Source organism: Micropterus salmoides, unplaced genomic scaffold (genome assembly GCF_014851395.1).
Source record: "Micropterus salmoides isolate LMB-PRFRI ecotype aquatic unplaced genomic scaffold, ASM1485139v1 Ms_hic_scaffold_1, whole genome shotgun sequence".
Lineage (NCBI taxonomy): Eukaryota > Metazoa > Chordata > Actinopteri > Centrarchiformes > Centrarchidae > Micropterus > Micropterus salmoides.
This window is the reverse complement of record NW_024040040.1, coordinates 65,908,473-65,913,978: the sequence shown is the minus strand read 5'-3', so window position 1 is coordinate 65,913,978 and position 5,506 is coordinate 65,908,473. Positions and strand designations below refer to the sequence as shown.

The following is a 5,506-nucleotide window of genomic DNA, read 5'->3' as shown; positions in this document are numbered from 1 at the left end:
AGATAGTGAGAGTAAAGTCAGATATTTTAATAATTTGAACCAATACAATATATGATTAACAAACAATATGATTCAATTATATTAGTCTACTTGAAGCTTTTTACATTTGTCCCTCTCTGTCACACACAGTACTAACTACTAACTTCTGCTCCATCTCCTCCCAGCCCTAGACATTTAGCAGCCCGACACACACACTCAGACACACACGAAAGCTTTGCATGAGCTAAAACCCCTGAAAGAGGACTGTTTTTGCAGAGCTTCTTTCTCGTGCTCCCTTTCTGTTCTCCCTCACTCATGTTTCCTCTTTTGGTGTTCTGTGTGTGTGTGTGTGTTATATATAAGGGCAGTGTGGTTTTCTCCTGGGCACCAGACTCTCCAGCGCAGCTCCTAATCAAGCCCCAGCACAAGTACTCCTGAGATCCAGGCAGCCAGTGCCAGATTGTTTCAGTTACTCATGTAGTAATATACTCTTGGCAAAAACGCCTTGAAATTTTAGTGAAGCCTTTGTTGTTGTGGAAAACCCTTTGCTAATACCATATTCTCTGTGTGCAGTTGTTTGGAGTCAGCGTTGCCTGCGCTACCAGCCACACCACCAGCCCTGGACTTCATGACCACCTCGCCTACCTCTACTCATTCTACTACAACCACCTCTTTGTAAGATCTTCTGTACTACTGTGCATTCATTAACTCTTTTGCTAATCCAAACCTTTGAGTCGGTGTACGCTCTTGAGTCCAGACCTAGCACACCTAACAGAAACTACTACCATCGCACTTGCATATTGCCACATTACACACTTTCTTTTGTGGTGTTTTGCAGATCAATAACACATTGTGCTTCTACACTCCCCATTAAATAGCTAAATATTAGCTTCAACTAGACTTTGTGCAACATAACCTCTCACTTGAAGAGGATGATTGACAGTCACAAAGGTTTGGAAAATATGTGTTCCTAATAGCAATGATGTCATTTCTTTTTCCAAAGCAATTAAGCTGTAGGAACAAAACAAATAATAATAATGAGAATTTTGTTTGCCAATGTCTAGGCGATAGCCGGGTCACATTATGGGCAAGATTTAGAAAACACACTGCGGACAGCTAGTGGACAGGAGAGACGTGGCAGGGTCTGGAAGGACAGGAGAAGTAAAAGAATTACTAAAATCATGACAAGGCTCAAATAATTTCAAACTGGTTTCTTGAACATGACAGTGAATTCACTGTACTCCAATGGCCTCCACAGTCACCAGATCAATTCAATAAAGTACCTTAATTTGCATCGTGGATGTGCCGCCGATAAATCTGCAGAAACTGCATGATGCTATATGATAGAGCTATAATCTACAAGTTTTTCCAGTGTGTGTGTGTGTCATAAGCATGGTGTTCATTGACTTCCAGTTCATAAGGATTGTTTTCTCCTAGTAAGCAGAGGGATGGTGATAGTGGAATGCAGCTACCCTGGAAGACGAATAATGATGAAGTCAAGTCTTTCCAAAACTGGTGAACTGGTGTGCCGTTCCAAATGGCATGAAAATGGTTATCAGGGTTATTTTGTAAAACATGAACAAGTCTCAGATGTGAATCCGATTTCAAACAGTCTTTGCCCAGTGTAATGAATTCTTTGGAGTCCCTTATACCATATGAGTTTTAAGTTGTTTTCTAATTTGTCATAATATTGACGATTTTGCAAATTTGGCTCCAGAAGTCAGCATCAGGAGTGATGGATATTGTTTTGTCTGATTGTGATATTATTTTAGATATTTTGGAATCAAGTTTTGTTGAGGAGGGAATGTTAATTAATTCTTAAGCTGAAGAAGGAAGATCTAAGTTAGTGGATATAATGTTACATTTTGTTTGGATGGATGATTTGAGCTGCAAATATTCCAGAAAGTGTTAGCTCCCGATGCCGTAATACTAACATTTCTGTAGTACCCTACACACTTGTCTCACAGCCGGCTGCTCATACAAAACGTATGTCATTTGCGCATCATTCATTTTGGTGAAAATTAGCTTTTAACTCGTTGTTTACACTACAATTGGAAAGAGGCATCGTGAAAATGTTTCGCTGATGAGTTATTGATCCAGGAAGTTCAGGGCTGTCAATATATTTCCAATTTTACTGAACTTGAAGGGTTCCCACTCTTACGCTGTGAGTTGCAGACAGTTTGTCAGTGGTAACATAGCCATAGGCCATAAAAATATACAAAAAAAGTTTGATGAATTGCAGTGTGCCCCCTGGTTCCCATGTATCCCGAACACTGAAGATCTTTGTCCAGAGTAAGAATTTACAAACTAAATACCTTTTTTATTCAATAAAATCTCATGTTATTTAGTTTAACAAATTTTAGAGGGTTAAAGTGTGAAATAAGTCACAGGTTTATAAACACAAAACAAGAGTTAAAAAAATAATTAAGTTGTGAGATGAGGACTCAAACAAAACAATAACTCATTTTGTTGTGATGGTAAGCACCAGAAATTTAAAAATGTCAGAATGAGCATAGGAATATTTGAAATATTAATAAAAAAAGTGAATAGACTGTAGAGCAGAGAAAGACTTTGGTAAAGTTGGAAAGGTATACTGTATAGAAATGTACTTGACAAGGAATTGGTTCGCTTGCACCGACAGTAAAATATTGCTCCTTAGAAAAAATGTTAAGCAAATTCTATATTGGAATTAATAAATTACAGACTGTTAGCAACTGATACTAGTACTTGGCTGGATGCTGTAACAGTAATTTTAATACAGCTTATTAACTCTAACCTTTTGCACATTGTCCACACAAAGATCTTGTCATGTCTGCTGGATGTGTAGATTCCTTTGAGGTTAATTTGACTAAATTACACTGCCAATACATTTCTAAAAACATCGGATATGATGGAGGGCAGAGAACATCCTGCCTTTGGGCTTCCGAACAAACTCTTGTGATAACTTGTTGGTTGTAAGAGAAACTATGATTGTTTGTTGTTTTATGTATTTGACTTTTGACAGTTTTTAATGTATTTTATTGTCACTGTGGAATTCTGCTTAAACAGAACCACAGATCCATGTTGTGATTATACTCTTGGTATGTTGGTGATTGTGCTGTACAGTGCAGATGAATCCTCCACAGCCTCTTGACGTCTTAATCTGTGAATGAAAAATGTAATTAGTAAATTAAGACTCAGAATAATAACAAGGAGCAAAAATAATGGGAATAAATAAAATTCTCATGGACTCACTCTACTGAAGCACTCGCACTCTTAAAGTTAACAACACTGTACTCCACACCATCGCCGTCCTCCTCCTCTTCATGCTTGTGTCTGTTGCGCTGAGCTGACCTGATGTTGGAGTAGAGAGCATCTTCCTGGTTTTTAGAGAAGCTTACACTGGCGTAGCAAAGGTCGTCTGACTCCTCTGCTGGTTTTCTCTGTACTGCAGCTGAAGGGTTGTTGGACACTGAACCCATTTTAGCTGAAAGGCAACAATTGTATAGACAAAAATACTTAAGTTCTTATCTTCATAAGTATGATTTTATTGGCCTGTAACAATGAGGGGGTTGTTCTGCAGTTTCAGTTACAAATACATCATCAGGCGCTACACATTTCTGAGGTCAACATTTGTCATGTCCTCTGTTGTGGAACCACAAACCTCATTATCAAAGCCAAAAGGTCACTTTGGTTTTTGTTGTTGTAATTCTTACCAGTAGAGGTCATAAAATCAGTGAATGCCAAATTCCCCTTTGTTTACAAAAAGCTAACATGAATGTGTAGGTGGATAGTGTTGGGTTGACGAAAACATTGGTCCTGTCACTTCATCATTTATGACAGAATGACTGTGTCAAATAATTTCCTCCAGCTGAACTCAGACAAAACAGAAATCCTGGTCATCGGGTCTCCAGCAGATGGCAAATCAAATACTGCCATCTGCTGGTTCGCTAGTAAATCACATTAAGCCTGTGGCAAAGAACCTTGGTGTTTGGTTTGATAGTAATTTAAATTTCGAGCAGCACACCACAAAGCTTGTTCAATCATGTTTTTATCAACTTAGAAATATAGCAAAAATTCGATCTGTTAACTTTTAATGACACAGAGACCATTTTACACGCCTTCATCTCATCACGCCTGGATTATTGCAACAGCCTTTTCACCTGTTTAACCCAAAAATCTATTGATCGACTCCAGACTGTCCAGAACTCAGCTGCCAGGCTTTTAACCAGAACAAAGAAATATGACCACATTACTCCTATTTTAGCTTCATTACACTGGCTCCCAGTATGTTTTAGAATTGACTTTAAAATTCTATTGATCACTTTTAAAGCTCTTCATGGCCTCTTGCCTTGTTATATTTCTGAACTTTTAGTCCCATACACACCAGCACGTACCTTGAGATCCTCGGGCAGAGGTCTGTTGTCTGTTCCAGAGTCTCGACTGAAAACTAAAGGGGACAGAGCGTTTGCTGTCAGGGCCCCGAGGCTCTGGAACAGCCTGCCCGAGGAAATCAGGTCGGCTGAGTCAGTGAACTCTTTTAAGTCCCTTCTTAAAACATACTTTTATAGGAGAGCCTTTCCCGATCTTATGTGACTTTATTTTATCCCTTTATTTTATTCTATTTTACTAATTTTATAATGATCTTAAATGTGTATTTTAGTCTTTTCAATGTTTTCATGCTTTTATCTTGTATTGTTTTTGTATTATTGTCTCTTGGGTATTATTGTCTTTACACTTGTTAAAGCACTTTGTAACTTGTTTTTGAAAAGTGCTCTACAAATAAAGATTATTATTATTATTATTACAGGGTTATCACATAGGAATGAACAGGATGAAAGAAGAAGCATGATTCAATTTAGTTTTAAGGTGAGAGTACTATCTGAATTCTTCCTCACCTGTGCTGTGTTGTCTGGTCTCTCTCCAGGCTCTGTGGTTTGTTTTGAGGACATCTTCTTCTGGAGAGGAGAATAAATGAACAAAAAACAAATCATTACATGACATTACTGAACAACTGAGTGAATCTTAGGTGCATTACTGAATATGATCACAGGAAGACTGAACTGCTCACCTAATCAATAGGAAGACACAGAGCAATATGAGAGCCAGAAAAATGGCAGTGATTGATCCAGCAGCTGCTGATTTCATTGAGCCTGGGAAACAGTACAAAACAAAGGCAGTGTAAAAGCCCTGTGCCAATATATTAGTGGTCCTTCATGCTTGGACAATATCTTATTGTGTGTCTGATTATTTTGCTGGAGAGGAGAATAAAGGAATGTATGCACCCCAGGTTAAAGAATAATGATCAATTAATGATTGACTTTGTAGTCAAATATCAAATCTTTGGCCATATGTCTTGGACTCTTGAGCACAGCTGTTAACCTTGTGGCGAAGTAGATCACCTGATGATAGAGCCTGCAGGACAGACTTTGCAGAGAAATTATGTGGAAGTGAACGGGTGTGTATGAAAGTTAATAATTTACCTGCCACAACAGTCAGATGTAAGGTGGAGTTATGACGTCCTCTTCTGTTCTGGGCTTCACAGTAA

At 38.3% G+C, this 5,506-nt stretch overlaps 1 long non-coding RNA gene across 1 annotated transcript; it reads right to left on the bottom strand.

Annotated features, from left to right (window-relative positions):
* Positions 1–5,029: 5,029 nt before the first annotated feature.
* Positions 5,030–5,506, bottom strand: LOC119899366. Its single transcript, XR_005443819.1, has 2 exons — positions 5,442–5,506; positions 5,030–5,111 (listed from the first exon to the last, which is right to left on the bottom strand). It is a non-coding gene; the product is annotated as an uncharacterized LOC119899366 (long non-coding RNA).